The sequence below is a fragment of the Helianthus annuus genome, chromosome 11 (genome assembly GCF_002127325.2).
Source record: "Helianthus annuus cultivar XRQ/B chromosome 11, HanXRQr2.0-SUNRISE, whole genome shotgun sequence".
In the NCBI taxonomy this organism is placed as follows: Eukaryota; Viridiplantae; Streptophyta; class Magnoliopsida; order Asterales; family Asteraceae; genus Helianthus; species Helianthus annuus.
This window is the reverse complement of record NC_035443.2, coordinates 61,245,365-61,262,906: the sequence shown is the minus strand read 5'-3', so window position 1 is coordinate 61,262,906 and position 17,542 is coordinate 61,245,365.

Below are 17,542 nucleotides of genomic sequence, written 5' to 3'. Positions count from 1 at the left end.
CTTGTTTTGCTCCGGCAAACGGTTAAGGGACATCATTTGATCGAGATTGGTTCTAGATCTAAGAGATTTCACACTTTTTAACTAAATCTCAACAAGATTTCAACACTTTTCATCTGATTTTAACTTTTCACACGAAAACCGATGGGTTCTGGGCTCATTCAGACTCTCTACTCATTCCTTAGTTGAGAGCCGGCTTGAAAACGGATTTCCACCAGAGAGATAACCGATTAACGGGTTGAACATGAAATTCTATCATGATCACTGAGTCTGATCGAATGGGCTGAGACCATTCGATCCAATGAGCTGGACTTGGTGTGTTTTTTCGTTGTTTGACACGTCGTCACGTCGTCTCCGTTAAACTCCAAACTTTCTACTTAGAAATTTTTACCAAATCTCAAATAACAGATCACTCACTCGAAAGGCCATCCGATCGGATGACCATCTGATCCAATGACCATTCGACCAAGTAACCTGTCTCTTATTTAAAATCGTTTCAACATTGGGAACCTTTTTGAACGATTTGATTAAATTTCAACCTTTAACAATTTTCCAAACAAAGCACACTCATTCGAATGGCCATCCGTTCGAATGGTGTTCCGCTCAGATGACCATCCGCTCGAATGGAGACTCATCCGTTCGGATCACCTTTCGAACACTCAATCATCTGACATACTATTTACGCACTGCTCAATGCTTACGCTACTGTTCTATGCTCAGGCTAACTCCAACGCACTCCCGTCAATCCAATCAAGCTGTGTTTACTTGTTAAACACATACTGTGAGTATACTCGAACCCATTTTCTTTTAACGCACTTTTGGGTGTTACATACGTTTTATATCAAAACACAACACACAACACAAACACTTTACAACGCTAACTGCTCCCGCATGTTATACATGATCTATGAATGCTTGTTACTATGCTTATACAATGTTACACTATACCGCCTCTGGCAACGATAGTACTATAGTTTGGACTCAGCACCTATCGTGGACAGGGGTTGCTAGGGATCACATCACTTTACTTCACGTGTTCGCTGAACATGTGTCACGCATACTCTACAACGCAGTCTCATGGTTAAGTTGTAATCATTGGGTGATAGTTACTTGCTTTCGCCCGTTACGTGATACATGCTGGTTATGCGTAAAAACGCTTTCTCTACTATATACTATACAAACTTGTGTACTCACCTTTACATTTTATGTATTGACTTTATTTTAACGTATGTAACAGGTTGATGGACTTGTTTGCTGGAATCAAGATAGGCAGTCTAGAAACTCATCTAATAGAAATCTAGGTTGTCGGACTTGTTTTGTTCGAGAGAAACTCGTTATCTGTAATAATTACTTGTTGAATATTTGTTGATTGGTATGGGACAATTAACCTTTAAAAATATTGGTTACAAATAGTTGCTATGGATCTCTTGAGCAATCTGGTTCGCCTAGTGCCGTGCCCCGATCTTTCTGCCATCGGTTGGGGTGTGACAGATTGGTATCAGAGCCACAACTATAGGGAATTAGGTTGAGTCTTAGGATTGACCTAGTCTATAGTCTAAGTACCAACAGACCCGCTCTGTGCGAACCCAGTAGGGGATTCGTACGAACCTACTATTGATACTCTCGCTCGAACTCGCGAAAACTACATCTTTGTGTGAACACCTCATACTACAGTTTCGCACAAAGGAACCTTTCCTAAGGTTCAAAATTACTTTTGCCTTTCTTAAGGCTAACACAATACACACGTTTTCGAAAACACTCGCATAACACAACCGAGTGATTGGATCGAGATTAGGCTTGAAAAGCAAGAACTCTCGATAAGATCACTCACTCTACACGTATTTTTACTCTCAGCATGAGAAACTTCGTTGAGTTAGGAGTGACATCCGCATCTCAACGAAAATCTCTCTCTCTCTATTTGGTAAAGGAGTGTCTTGGGGCAAGTTGTTAAGTTAGGGGTGAAACCCGCACCTTAATTGTTAAGTTAGGGGTGAAACCCGCACCTTAATGACACATTCCACTCATTACCTTGATTTTACAAAACTCTCACCAAAGTCTCGATTGATTGTTCTGATGACTCGAGTCACGTAGTAACAGGAAGGATGAGTGCCGATCGCGGTGTTTTGGCGAGAGCACAGTCTATTAGGCCAAAGCGTGCACCCGAGGACGTTGAGAATAATCGAATCACTTTGGGTAGTCAATGCCCAACACCCAGGGCACACTCTGTTTTGATTCTAAGCCGCAATCGCTGATTTTACGCGTTATCGATTTTATGTGCCTACATGTTTATATGTTTCGATTTTGGAGACTATACGTTTTTCCGCTCACCGCTTTACAAAACGCGCACAACTCGCACAGCTATCGAATCTCAAACGCTAACTAAACGCAGACAAAATAAGAACTCTCGTACGCTATGCTCGACGCTATACTACTCGCAACGTTACTCGATCCGTTACTCGCTATCGCTCGCAACTCTCGAACGCGCAACGCGGACTTGTAAGATGGGTGAATACGTGCAAAATATGTAGGTGAATACGTGCAAAATATAGGTGAATACGTGCAATATATGTGCCTACGTGGATTATGTGCTTACGTGCTTACGTGCCTCTGTGGTTTATGTGCCTACGTGACTACGTGCTTATGTGCCGACGTGTTCCTGTGCTTTAGCAATAATAATAATAATAATAATAATAAGTATGGTGGTTAAACGCTAAAACTTTCAAAACAAAACCCGATACAATCGAATCTCGTCTAAATCATATTAGGGGTGTGCAATAACCGAACCGTTAACCGAAACCGAACCGAAAATCGACAAAACCGAACCGAAATTAACCGAAACCGAATTAACCGAAAGTGGGTTAACAGATATTTTTTTTACCATCGGTTAATCGAAATTAACCGAACCGAACCGAATCATTTATTTTTTATACATTTCTCACTTTTATAACTCTATTTCATGTATTTCATTTTTTATACTTTCATTTCATGTAATAATACCTCTATTTCATTTATTTATGCCTTTATTTCATTTATTTATACCTTAATTTCATTTATTTATACCTCCATTTTATGTATTTAAACATCTATTCATGCATTTATACCTGCATTTCATTTATTTATACATCTATTTCATGTATATGTACATCTATTTCATGTATTTATACCTCCATTAGGTGTATTTCTAAGCAAAAAAATTATCCCTTGTTTGAATTGGTTATTAACCGAAAATTAACCGAACCGAACCGATGACTTCAATTACGGTTACGGATAATGCTAATAACCGAACCGAACCGTGCACTCCCCTAAATCATATGACGATGTCTATTGCAAACAATGTCGTCATTTGGTTCGCATACTCAACGTGGTACTCGATGAAACCATGCTGACAAGCGCATCGCTTCACTGATAGCCAAGGAAATGGCTAAAGTTATACCTCAGATCGTCAGTGAGATCAATGAGGTCAACAGCAAATCGTCTGTCGAGTCAAAGAGCGATACGCCCAAAGCTCATTTCAGCTTTAAACAATTCAAGGCCTGCGGTCCTGCTAACTTCACTGGCAAAGATGGACCCAGCGCTATGTTCCAATGGTTTGACTCAATCGAAGTCACCTTCAGGCAAAGCGGATGCCCAGAAAATCTGCGTATTGTTAATGCTACTGGAGTTTTTCAGTCCAGGGCTCTGGACTGGTGGACAGCTGAGCGCAACAGGCGCGACAGTGATCCAGCTTATGGTCTTTCTTGGGAGGAACTCAGGGAGCTCATGATGAAGGAGTTCTGCCCTCTACATGAAGTTCAAAAGTTGGAGAATGAATTCTGGCATATCAAACAAGATGGAGGTAACAACGCTTGTCTCACCGCTCGCTTCAAGCAGCTCAGTATCATCTGTCCTAGTCAGGTGGCAACACCTGATATGACAATCAAGAAATACATCCGCGCTCTCCCCGACTGTGTAGCTGACTTTGTTCTAGCAGCTAAACCCGCTACTATTGAGGAAACTTACCAACTCACAAGCGAGTCTTAGTTGGGTACTTTAAAACCTCAACCAAAAGCCTCAATCAAGCAACTGCTACTCCCGCTACCGAAACTGCAGCATCACAAGGTTCAAAGTCTTCACGCCAGAATCACAAGCGAAAGGGCAACAATAACAAGAACTACGCTACTACCGCCGCTCCTCTCAACGCTGTCCCCGTACAACCCAGCAATCAGAACCGGCAAGCTACTGTCACCAACGTACCGCCTGCTAAGCGTGCTTATACTGGTGTTCATCCTCTGTGCCCAACTTGCACCTACCATCACCCTGCAGGGGTGAATTTCCGTTTCTATGCCAACTGCAACATTTATGGGCATTTCACTGCTCATTGCCGTTCAGGCCCACGTCAACAAGCTGCTCGAGCTCCTGCATCACCAACTCAACCTCTTGCTATCTAGGGTAACCAAGCAGCTCCTGCGCCCGCTGTTAATGCGCGAGCTTGCTACTCTTGTGGTGACCCAAATCACTTTGCTAACGTCTGCCCGAATCGAGTTGTGAAACAAGAACCACAGCAACCACCGCAGCAATAACCACAACAGCAGCAACCTCAGCAGCAGCAGCAACAACCACAGCAAGCAGCCCCCGGAAGAACTTTCAACATCAATATCCGCCAGGCTTAGACTGACAACAATGTTGCCAATGGTACGTTTCTCGTCAATGGCATTTATGCTTTGTGTTTATTTGATTCTGGAGCCAATAACTGTTTTGTGTCGTTTGAATTCGAAAAGCTCCTAAAACGTAAACGCGCTAACCTCCCAACGACGTTCGACGTAGAAATCACCACCGAAAGAACCGTCACCGTTAGTTCTGTACTCCATGATTGTACTCTCGAACTCAACAATCATGTTTTCCCGATCGATCTCATTCATATGCAACTTGGTAGCTTCGATGTCATAGTAGGCATGGATTTTCTTCGTGAAAATCGTGCTGAAGTTGTTTGTTTCGAAAATATGATTCGTTTCTCTCTCCCTAATGGCGACCAATTATGTGTTTATGGCGAAGTATCCTCGAAAGAACTAAGGGTCTGTTTGATATGGGGTAATGGAATGGACGAGGTAATGGAATGGATGAGGGAATGCAATGGATCATTACCATTTCATGTCTTGTTTGGTTACCATGTGTGAATGGAATGAATTATTATCGTGTATTGTTCGGTAGGCAAGAAAAATGGAGTAATAAAATAAGCGGTGAATGGTGGTGGTGGTCGGTGGTGGTAGTGATTGTGGGTGGTTATAGGTGGCGGTGGTGGGTGTCGGTGGCAATGATGGGTGGTGGTGGCGGCGGCGAGTAGCGGTGCGGCGGTGACGACGAGTGGTGGTGGCGGCAAGGTGATCGTTGGTAGTGGGTGGCAGCAAAGGTGGCAGTTGGTGGCGGTAGAGGCGGTTGGTGGTGGCGGTGGTGGTGGCGTCGACGATGGTGGTGGGCGGCGGCAAGTGGCGTTGGCGGTTGGTCGCAGCTGTGGGTGATAACGATGGTGAGTGGGTGGCAGTGGCGAAGGTGGCTGTCGGGGTGAGGTGGTGGCGGGTGGCGGCGATGGCGTCGGTGGTGGGTGGTGGTGGTGGTGGGTTGTGGTGTTGATTAATGGTGCAAGAGGGGATGGAATGGAAAAAAACATGGGGGGTGGAAGGAATGATTTTGAGGGAATGGAATGCCTTTTGGAATGGGTGATTCCATTCCATTGACCAACCAAACACCCTTTTCTTCATTCCCTCGTAATCATTCATTCCATTTCACCTCTCATTATTGTATACCAAACACTACCTAAAAGTTATGTCGTGCATTTAAACAAGCAAGTATCTCCGCAAGGAAAACATGGCTTTCTTAGCACACATCGTAGTAGCGGAGAAGGAAAAGAAGCCGATGGAAAAGGTACTTGTGGTTCGTGATTTTCCTAATGTCTTTCCTGACGATTTACCCGGTCTACCCCCCGACTCGTGATAGTGACTTTCGTATCGACCTCATTCCTAGAGCTAACCCTGTCGCTAAAGCTCCTTATCGCCTCGCACTGTTCGAAATGTGTGAACTTTCTAGTCAACTCCAGGAATTACTTGATAAAGGTTTCATACACCCTAGCACATCTCCATGGGGCGCACCTGTCCGGTTCGTGAAAAAGAAGGATGGATCGTTCCGAATGTGCATCGACTATAGGGAACTCATCAAGCTTACTATCAAGAATCGCTATCCTCTACCCCGAATCGATGAGTTATTTGATCAACTGCAAGGCGCTACTTGTTTTTCTAAGATCGATCTACATGCCGGTTACCATCAATTGCGAATTCAGGAACAAGATATCCTAAAACCGCTTTTCGTACCTGTTATGGCCATTACGAATTCGTGGTCATGCCTTTTGGTCTAACAAACGCACCTGCGGTCTTCATGGATTTGATGAACCGTGTGTGTAAACCCTTTCTTGATCGCTTTGTTATCTTATTTATCGATGATATCCTTATTTATTCAAAGTCGAGAGCCGAACACGCGCATCATCTCCGATTAGTTCTTGAGCTTCTCCAAGGGAATCGCATCTACGCCAAGTTCTCCAAGTGTGAATTTTGGCTTGAGGAGGTTCAATTTCTGGGTTACATCGTTAACAGTCAAGGTATTCACGTCGACCCCGCGAAGATTGAAGCAGTTAAGAGTTGGATTACATCGAAAACCCCATCCGAAGTTCGTTCTTTTCTTAGATTGGCGGGTTATTACCGTCGATTTATCGCTGATTTCTCTAAAATCACCGTTCCTCTCACTTCTCTAACTCATAAAGACAAACCTTTTGTTTGGGGAACCAAACACGAGGATGCCTTTCAAACTCTTAAGCATATGCTTTGCAACGCTCCCGTACTCACGCTACCTGATGGAAATGACGACTTTGTTGTTTATTGTGATGCCTCAAACCTAGGTCTTGGTGGTGTTCTTATGCAACGAGACAAGGTTATCGCGTACGCGTCTCGCCAACTCAAAGTCCACGAGAAGAACTACACAACCCATGATCTCGAAGTCGGGTGCAGATGTTTTTGCGTTAAAGATTTGGCGACACTACCTATATGGTACCAAGTGTATGGTCTTCACCGACCATAAGAGCCTACAACACATCTTGAACAAGAAAGAGCTGAATATGCGCCAACGCAGATGGGTTGAACTTCTCAACGACTACGACTGTGAGATATGCTACCACCCAGGCAAAGCAAATGTCATTGCCGACGATCTTAGCCGACAAAGCTATTTACATAGTGTTCGTGATGTTCAAGCCCAACACGACCTCGAAGCCCTCATTCGCGACGCTCAACACGCCTGTTTTCTCGAGAACACCTTGAAGGAAGAAAGAATTCTTGGAACTGAAAACCAACTAGTGAATAAACCGAATGTTATCTTTCACTATAACGACCGCATTTAGATTCCCAGTTGCAACAACCTTCGGGAGATATTGCTGACTGAAGTCCACAAATCTCGATATTCCATTCATCCCGGTGCTGACAAGATGTACCAGGGCACAGGAATGAAGAAGGATATCGCTCTCTATGTTTCGAAATGCCTTACTTGCTCGAAAGTTAAGGCTGAACACCAACGACCCTCTGGCTTAATCGAACAACCCGAGATCCCGATGTGGAAATAGGAGAGTATAGCTATGGATTTCATTACGAAATTCCCTCGCACGCTATCAGGTCACGATAGCATTTGGGTTATCGTTGATCGTCTTACGAAATCTGCTCACTTTTTACCGATATGAGAAGATTACAAGGTAGAACGATTAGCACGAATCTATACCGACGAAGTCGTTTGTCGACATGGGACACCTTGTGACATCATCTCTGACTGCGACGGTCGATTCACCTTGCGTCTCTGGGAGACATTCCAATCCACTGTCGGTACTACTCTTAATCTCAGTCTCGCATTCCATCCGCAGACTGACGGTCAGACTGAGCGCACGATCCGCACCCTTGAAGACATGCTTCGTTCGTGCGTTGTAGATTTTGGTGGTAATTGGGATACGCATTTACCTTTAGTAGAATTCTCGTACAACAACAGTTATCATGCTAGTATTCAAATGGCACCCTTTGAGGAATTATATGGAAGAAAATGTCGATCGCCTATTGTATGGCACGAGGTCGGAGACGCTTAAATTACCGATCCTGAGTTATTAAAAGAAACGACTGACAAGATCCTCCAGATACGAGACAATCTCTTGAAAGCGAGGAGTCGTCAAAAGAGTTACGCCGATAAACGCCACGAGCCCCTTGAGTTTGAAGTTGGTGATCTCGTACTCCTAAAGGTTTCACCTTGGAAGGGGGTGATCCGATTCGGCAATAAAGGAAAGCTAGCGCCACGATACGTCGGTCCCTTTAAGATTCTGGAAAGAATTGGCAAAGTGGCCTACCGACTCGAATTACCGGAGGAACTCAGCAACGTACATCCGACTTTCCACGTCTCGAACCTCAAGAAGTGTCTAGCTGAAGAAAACCTGCATGTCCCTCTCGAGGATTTGCAAGTTAACGAAACTCTACACTTCATGGAAAAGCCAGTAGAAATGATGGACCGAGAGAACCAGAAACTTCGACACTCCCGCATTCCTATAGTGAAGGTTCGCTGGGAAGGCAAACGCGGCGCCGAGTTGACTTGGGAACTCGAAAGTGATATGAAAGCTAAATATCCACATCTCTTTGTTATGCCTGTGCCTTAATTTCAGGATGAGACCATTCGATCGAATGAGCTGGACTTGGTGTGTTTTTCTATTGTTTGACACGTTGTCACGCCGTCTCCGTTAAACTCCAAACTTTCTACTTAGAAAATTTTACCAAATCTCAAATAACAGATCACTCACTCGAAAGGCCATCCGATCGGATGACCATCTGATCGAATGACCATTCAACCAAGTGACCTGTCTCTTATTTAAAATCGTTTCAACATTGGGAACCGTTTTGAACGATTTGATTAAACTTCAACATTTAACAATTTTCCAAACAATACACACTCATTCGAATGGCCATCCGTTCGAATGGTCATCTGCTCGAATGACCATCCGCTCGAATGGAGACTCATCCATTCGGATCACCTTTCGAACACTCAATCATCCGGCATACTATTTATGCACTATTCAACGCTTACGCTACTGTTCTATGCTCAGGCTTACTCCAACGCGCTCCCTTTGTAACATCCGTCAAAAACGGATATCCAAAATCCGACCCGTTTTAAAAATTCGGATCCTAACCTTTGAAACTTTGGAATTTTTCGTGAAATAAATAATGATCAGGATTTTACTCTCTAGTTTAATCCATTTATCTATTTATATATCTACTTGTTAAATAATTAATTTAATTAAATCATATCGTAATTAAAAATTTTAACTAATCTAGTTAATTGATTTTAGTTAATAAAATATATAACGCAGTTAGTACAGGTAGGGAAACTAAAGGGTTTAAATGGTAACTTTTAATATATATAAGCTCTTTTGAAATTCTTTTGAAGCAAAGATTGTCGCCATATACGTACATATCGTCATTTCCTTGTTTAGTCTCGCTGATTGATCGGAGATTATATCATTACCGCGTTTCCTTTTATACGAAATCATCAATCTAGAGGCATCTTAACAAAACGCGTACACGAAACGATAAATGCGGAAACCTTCGATCACCCTATAATCACGAGTCCGAACGTGTATATATATATATATACGGCTTCTTGTTCGAGAAACCCACACCATTCTAAACACCATCACGTAAACTCATCCCTTCTCGGCAAGGCCACAAGCTTTTCGAATCAATGGCACGGTGCTCAAACTCTCTGTTAACACCTTGTCGGAACACTAGTACGTTGCTGGAGCATACATCAGAGACTAACCCGATACGTTTATCCACCCTCTCACCGTTGCTTCACTCGCGAGAACGATAACGAACACATGTCGGAGCACCCTTGCAACTTGCCGGAGTTACCGGAGCCGTACGAAGATCGTGACAAGGATCCGTTTCCTTTTCGTTTCACTGGGCACGTCGCATGGGTTCGGAATTTGCCGGAGATCGGTTCCTGGTGTGTCGGTATGCTTTGCTTTCTTCAATTCAGTTTATTTTGTTTTCATTATTCCTTCTTATATAACAACTACTGTAATGCAAAAAAATATATATATATACTTAAAAATGGTTTGTCACTTGAACTGTTAGTTATTAATTAGTAAGTATGAACTCTTTGGGTTTCTGTATTGGGTGGTATCATGGAGGAGTAGACATGTTTTTATACAAACTAAATCAAAACCTAACATTCTGTCGAGTTGGGTTTGTTTAATGGAGATGACAGTGAGTTATTTATTATATAAACAAAATAATAACCCAATGTTGTATGAAAATACAAACAGGTCTCGGGTTCGAGACCCGCCCTTACATAATCGATGGGCATTTTTTTATCATTAATAAAAGCTTTTCCTTTATTTTCCAATAATAAAACAACCAACAGTTATTATTTTACCCATTATTTTCTTGCTTTTCTTTTAATGTAGTTTTCTTTAGTTACTCTCTTAATAGAACCCACAAATAATAAGAGTTTCTTTTTGTTTCCTTCTCTAACAAAACCTTTGAATTAATTACCTAAATGAAATATAAATTAGGATTCTTTTAAAAATAAATTTTATCTAACGATATCCTTAGTATATAATACCAAAAACATTTAGTTAAAACTCTAACTAAATCGAAATGTAATTGTTTTGTAAAAGATAAAATATTAAAGGCTTATAATAAGATTTTATTTAACCTACAACTATTAACTAGATCGTTACGTGACATTTCAACATCCAGGATAAACCGTCCGTTCGTTCTCTTGGATTCTCCATCCTTACTCGTGCGTTATTACAAGAAATCGCAACGCAACCAATGTGAGTATACTCGATCCCATTTTCGTTTTAAACACATTTGGGTGCAACATGTATTACATATTCAAATTATACAACACTTGAGTCTTGTTCTTATCACACTCTATCCACATTTAAACATGAAACGATTTGATGCTTGTAACCCCACATTCAATGCAACTTCAACACTCTTTGAGGCAACTTCATTATATGCAACTTTATTTGAATGCAACTTCAACACTCTTTGAGTGCAACTTCATTTGGATGCAACTTTATTTGAATGCAACTTCAACACTCTTTGAGTGCAACTTCATTTGGATGCAACTTTATTTGAATGCAACTTCAACACTCTTTGAGTGCAACTTTATTTGAATGCAACTTCAACACTCTTTGAGTGCAACTTTATTTGAATGCAACTTCAACACTCTTTGAGTGCAACTTCATTATATGCAACTTGAACGATATTTGAAAGCAACTTGAACAATGTTGAAAAGTGGTAGCTAGTGTCATCGTCTTCATGTTGGATATTGAGCAACTTCAAAACTTGTTTTATTCTACTATGCTATGTATCAAACTTGTATACTCGCCAACTTTTTGTTGATTTTATTTTAATACATGTTGCAGGTTGATAGACAAGATGATGAAGAAGCAAGTTAGGGTGGACTAGAAACTCACTTAGAAAATAAACTATGTTTGAAATTTGATTTATGTTTTGATCATGTTGAACAATGTATGACATTTTAGGCATTTATGAAATTTGAACTAATCAATATTGTCACAAATAGTGTTATGTTGTTTTGAGCAATTTGTTCGTCTCATCCCGATGTTTCCGCCATCGGTTGGGGTGTGACAGATTGGTATCAGAGCCATATCTATAGGGAATTAGGAATGCCTTGCCTAGTCTATAGTTTAAGAGCTTATTCACTATGTGTTGCTTAAAACAACTTCCTTTCTATCTTTTTTTGCTTCCCTCTACTTTCTTGGACTCTTAATATACATGCCTTTCCTAAGGATAACACAATACACTTGGAGGTTTTGAAGACACTCATGTAACACAATCGAAACGATTCATCAAGATAGGGGTGATTCCCACACTTGGTGATGACTTTCACTCAGCTATACTTTGATTTTTGCACGAAATCTACCCTCAAGTTAGGAGTGATATCCAAACCTTGAAGGGAGCTTTCCATTTCATACTCTAGTGGACCCTTATCTTTTGATAAGTACCAACCACGTTAGGGTACGATGTTATCAAGTTAGAGGTGATACTTGCATCTTGTTAACTAGTCCCACTCCTCGATTTTCGCCCTCGCCAAAGTTTCGATTTTCCCAATCTATTAAGGACGTGTAGTAACTGGAAGGACAAATATCGTTAATCATTCTCGATGAGAGTATTTGTCTATTAGGCCAAAGCACGCTTCCTTAATCCGAAAAGGACTTCTTTACTTTGGAATAGTCTTATGTTACCTTCCGTGACAATCCATGTTTTATGTTAAATCTTTTTATGCTATCTCAATTTTCATGTGTTTTACATTTGAACGATATATCATTTCAATCTAATACATGCATGCTAGTATGTTATACTGGATTCGTGTTACTAGGTTATTCTTATGTGATAAACTTGTCCTTTAACCCACACCTTAACATGTATAGCACTATGCGTAGTGCTATAGGAGTAGCGCCCGCCCGTATTCTAGTGGTCATGTTAAATTAACAACATTACACCCTCTTCGTTGCGACGATGTTGGGTAGTCAACTTTGCGGTACACGATGGGTTGACCTGTTTATTCACATGCCAGTGATACGTTAATCTTGTTAACTAAGTATGTGATGTGGATTATTCTAAATTTTTATGCTAATATATTCCCAAGAATGGAAACTTATCATCAAGATAGGAGTGATTTCCTTACCTTGACGATTAGCTTCGCTCAATTTTCAACTTCACCAATGAGCTAGGAGTGATTTCCTTACCTCAGAGGTAGTTACCAACTTTTTTTCGTTCTCAATGAAACTTCATATTTGAACGTTACTTATATTTAAATCTTGGAAACACGAATCGCACTATCTTCGCAATTTAAAACAAATAATAATCTCTCATGAACGAACTAAATTTACCATGCTTTCATTATCTATGTTACACTACGTGAAACTCATGATTATGCTATATGAAACTAATTGAACATCTTATATGCTATGTGAGGCATTCATGAAAACAATTTTTTTTAAACAAAACATTATGATCAAGTCTCATCTATTCTTTCTTTTGAATCTTTAGATATCATCTTTTCAAAAGTCATCCTCTTAGATTTCGAGGACGAAATCTTCTAAAGTAGGGGAGACTGTAACATCCGTAAAAAACGGATATCCAAAATCCGACCCGTTTTAAAAATTCGGATCCTAACCTTTGAAACTTTGGAATTTTTCGTGAAATAAATAATGATCAGGATTTTACTCTCTAGTTTAATCCATTTATCTATTTATATATCTAGTTATTAAATAATTAATTTAATTAAATCATATCGTAATTAAAAATTTTAACTAATCTAGTTAATTGATTTTGGAATAAGTCTTAGTTAATAAAAGATATAACGCAGTTAGTACAGGTAGGGAAACTAGAGGGTTTAAATGGTAACTTTTAATATATATAAGCTCTTTTGAAATTCTTTTGAAGCAAAGATTGCCGCCATATACGTACATATCGTCATTTCCTTGTTTAGTCTCGCTGATTGATCGGAGATTATATCATTACCGCGTTTCCTTTTATACGAAATCAACAATCTAGAGGCATCTTAACAAAACGCGTACACGAAACGATAAATTCGGAAACCTTCGATCACCCTATAATCACGAGTCCGAACGTGTATATATATATATACGGCTTCTTGTTCGAGAAACCCACACCATTCTAAACACCATCACGTAAACTCATCCCTTCTCGGCAAGGCCACAAGCTTTTCGAATCAATGGCACGGTGCTCAAACTCTCTGTTAACACCTTGTCGGAACACTAGTACATTGCTGGAGCTTACATCAGAGACTAACCCGATACGTTTAGCCACCCTCTCACCGTTGCTTCACTCGCGAGAACGATAACGAACACATGTCGGAGCACCCTTGCAACTTGCCGGAGTTACCGGAGCCGTACGAAGATCGTGACAAGGATCCGTTTCCTTTTCGTTTCACTGGGCAAGTCGCATGGGTTCGGAGTTTGCCGGAGATCGGTTCCTGGTGTATCGGTATGCTTTGCTTTCTTCAATTCAGTTTATTTTGTTTTCATTATTCCTTCTTATATAACAACTACTATAATGCAAAAAAAAATATATATACTTAAAAATGGTTTGTCACTTGAACTGTTAGTTATTAATTAGTAAGTATGAACTCTTTGGGTTTCTGTATTGGGTGGTATCATGGAGGAGTAGACATGTTTTTATACAAACTAAATCAAAACATAACATTCTGTCGAGTTGGGTTTGTTTAATGGAGATGACAGTGAGTTATTTATTATATAAACAAAATAATAACCCAATGTTGTATGAAAATACAAACAGGTCTCGGGTTCGAGACCCGCCCTTACATAATCGATGGGCATTTTTTTATCATTAATAAAAGCTTTTCCTTTATTTTCCAATAATAAAACAACCAACCGTTATTATTTTACCCATTATTTTCTTGCTTTTCTTTTAATGTAGTTTTCTTTAGTTATTCTCTTAATAGAACCCACAAATAATAAGAGTTTCTTTTTGTTTCCTTCTCTAACAAAACCTCTGAATTAATTACCTAAATGAAATATAAATTAGGATTCTTTTAAAAATAAATTTTATTTAACGATATCCTTAGTATATAATACCAAAAACATTTAGTTAAAACTCTAACTAAATCGAAATGTAATTGTTTTGTAAAAGATAAAATATTAAAGGCTTATAATAAGATTTTATTTAACCTACAACTATTAACTAGATCGTTACGTGACATTTCAACATCTAGGATAAACCGTCCGTTCGTTCTCTTGGATTCTCCATCCTTACTCGTGCGTTATTACAAGAAATCGCAACGCAACCAATGTGAGTATACTCGATCCAATTTTCGTTTTAAACACATTTGGGTGCAACATGTATTACATATTCAAATTACACAACACTTGAGTCTTGTTCTTATCACACTCTATCCACATTTAAACATGAAACGATTTGATGCTTGTAACCCCACATTCAATGCAACTTCAACACTCTTTGAGTGCAACTTCATTATATGCAACTTTATTTGAATGCAACTTCAACACTCTTTGAGTGCAACTTCATTTGGATGCAACTTTATTTGAATGCAACTTCAACACTCTTTGAGTGCAACTTCATTTGGATGCAACTTTATTTGAATGCAACTTCAACACTCTTTGAGTGCAACTTCATTTGGATGCAACTTTATTTGAATGCAACTTCAACACTCTTTGAGTGCAACTTTATTTGAATGCAACTTCAACACTCTTTGAGTGCAACTTTATTTGAATGCAACTTCAACACTCTTTGAGTGCAACTTCATTATATGCAACTTGAACGATATTTGAAAGCAACTTGAACAATGTTGAAAAGTGGTAGCTAGTGTCATCGTCTTCATGTTGGATATTGAGCAACTTCAAAACTTGTTTTATTCTACTATGCTATGTATCAAACTTGTATACTCGCCAACTTTTTGTTGATTTTATTTTAATACATGTTGCAGGTTGATAGACAAGATGATGAAGAAGCAAGTTAGGGTGGACTAGAAACTCACTTAGAAAATAAACTATGTTTGAAATTTGATTTATGTTTTGATCATGTTGAAGAATGTATGACATTTTAGGCATTTATGAAATTTGAACTAATCAATATTGTCACAAATAGTGTTATGTTGTTTTGAGCAATTTGTTCGTCTCATCCCGATGTTTCCGCCATCGGTTGGGGTGTGACACCCTTCAATCCAATCAAGCTATGTTTGCTTGTTAAACACATACTGTGAGTATACACGAATCCATTTTCTTTTAACGCACTTTTGGTGTCACAGCCCCCGATCCCTAGTTCCCGGGAACGGGCGGCCGTGAGCCAGTTTCGGTGGTATTGCGTTTATTTATCCAATTTAGCAGCGGAAAATTTTCATCAGGACCGTAGTTAGGATATATTTAATCAGAGTAAACCACCATGTTTGCTAATATTTAACATATGGGTAAAACCCAAGTTTTCAGTACACACATTTTATAGGAATAAATCCTATTTATTTAATAAAAACATCCATTTTATTCTTAGGTAACTTTATTGCCACTTTTCCAAGCCTTCAGTGCTGTCCAGCTGGCTTCTATTTGGCTTTCACATTTTGTTACCTGAAACGCGTTTTAAAAACATTTTGTCAGTGGGAAATACTAGTGAGTGAATCCCATTTTAATCAGGTTTAAATAAAATAATTTCACAGTGAACAGTATTGAGGGCGATCCCGCAATTACATTTGTTTCCAAGTTATATCAATTATCACCCGTTGGTACTGTCAGACCTGACTTGTGGAAATGTTACTCCTTAACCAGGAGGTAACAAATTTTGTATACAAAACCCCAACATACCCACGATAATTGTATTCTTACAAATACTCAATAACTGTCATTCGCATGGAAAAGTATGTAAGGTTTTGTAAAAACTATTAACAAAAGGTTTACAAAAAGTGGATCAACTCACAAAAATGAGTATATAAAAAGAAGATTAACTCACATTGCTGTCTTAGGTTATTCTTTAGGGTTTCTTGGTGAATATCTATAATTTACACAAATGCACGTGTGTTAGTATAATAACCCATTTTAACATTAGTAATACCCTCCCCGAGACGGCATTCCAACGACTACGTCGGGCAGAACCACGACAGTCGTTACGGAACCCTAGATCAATCGGGCAGCGTATCTAATACGTCTTCAGGGGTTATAATACTTACATCGTAGCAGAACCTCGCTAATTAGGGGGTATAATGCCCGGGTATAATAACGCCACTACAGAAATTTAGAAAGAAAGAAAGAAAGAAAGTGAACGATCGGACTGAAGGCCCGTTGCCTTCTATTTATAGGGCTGTAATTGGGTCTCCACGCGGCCCGCGTAAAGAACAGGCCAAGCTTACGCGGCCCGCGTCAACGCTGGGTCAACGCGTATAGGTCCGCCACGATGATGACACGTGTCATCACCGGGCTGCGCCACCATTTGAGACACTCGCGGCCCGTGTTAACTAATGGAATCTCTTATGCGGCCCGCGTCAACTAAAGAATTCAGCGGAGTCCGGTTACACCTTAATGCGGCCCGCGTTAAGTTGAGGTGAGGTCCTAAGCGGCCCGCCTCAGCTTAATTTTTAGTGTTTTTAATTTATTTTATATATTATAATCTATTTTGGGCTCGGTTGTCATATATGGGATGCATATAAAGATATGTTGAGACATTTTAAGATATATTAGGGTGTCAAAATTATTATGAGGGTGTCGGTTTTACTGAGGGTTGTTATATCCTCCCCACCTTGTTTTAGAGCTCGTCCTCGAGATCTACTGGAACAAGTGTGGATATTTCTTTTGCATTTCTGATTCGAGCTCCCGTGTGTATTCAGGTCCTCTTTTGGAGTCCCACTTCACTTTGACCAGAACTAATCTCTTATGCTTGAGATTTTTAATTTTCCTATCTTCAATTTGTAGGGGTCT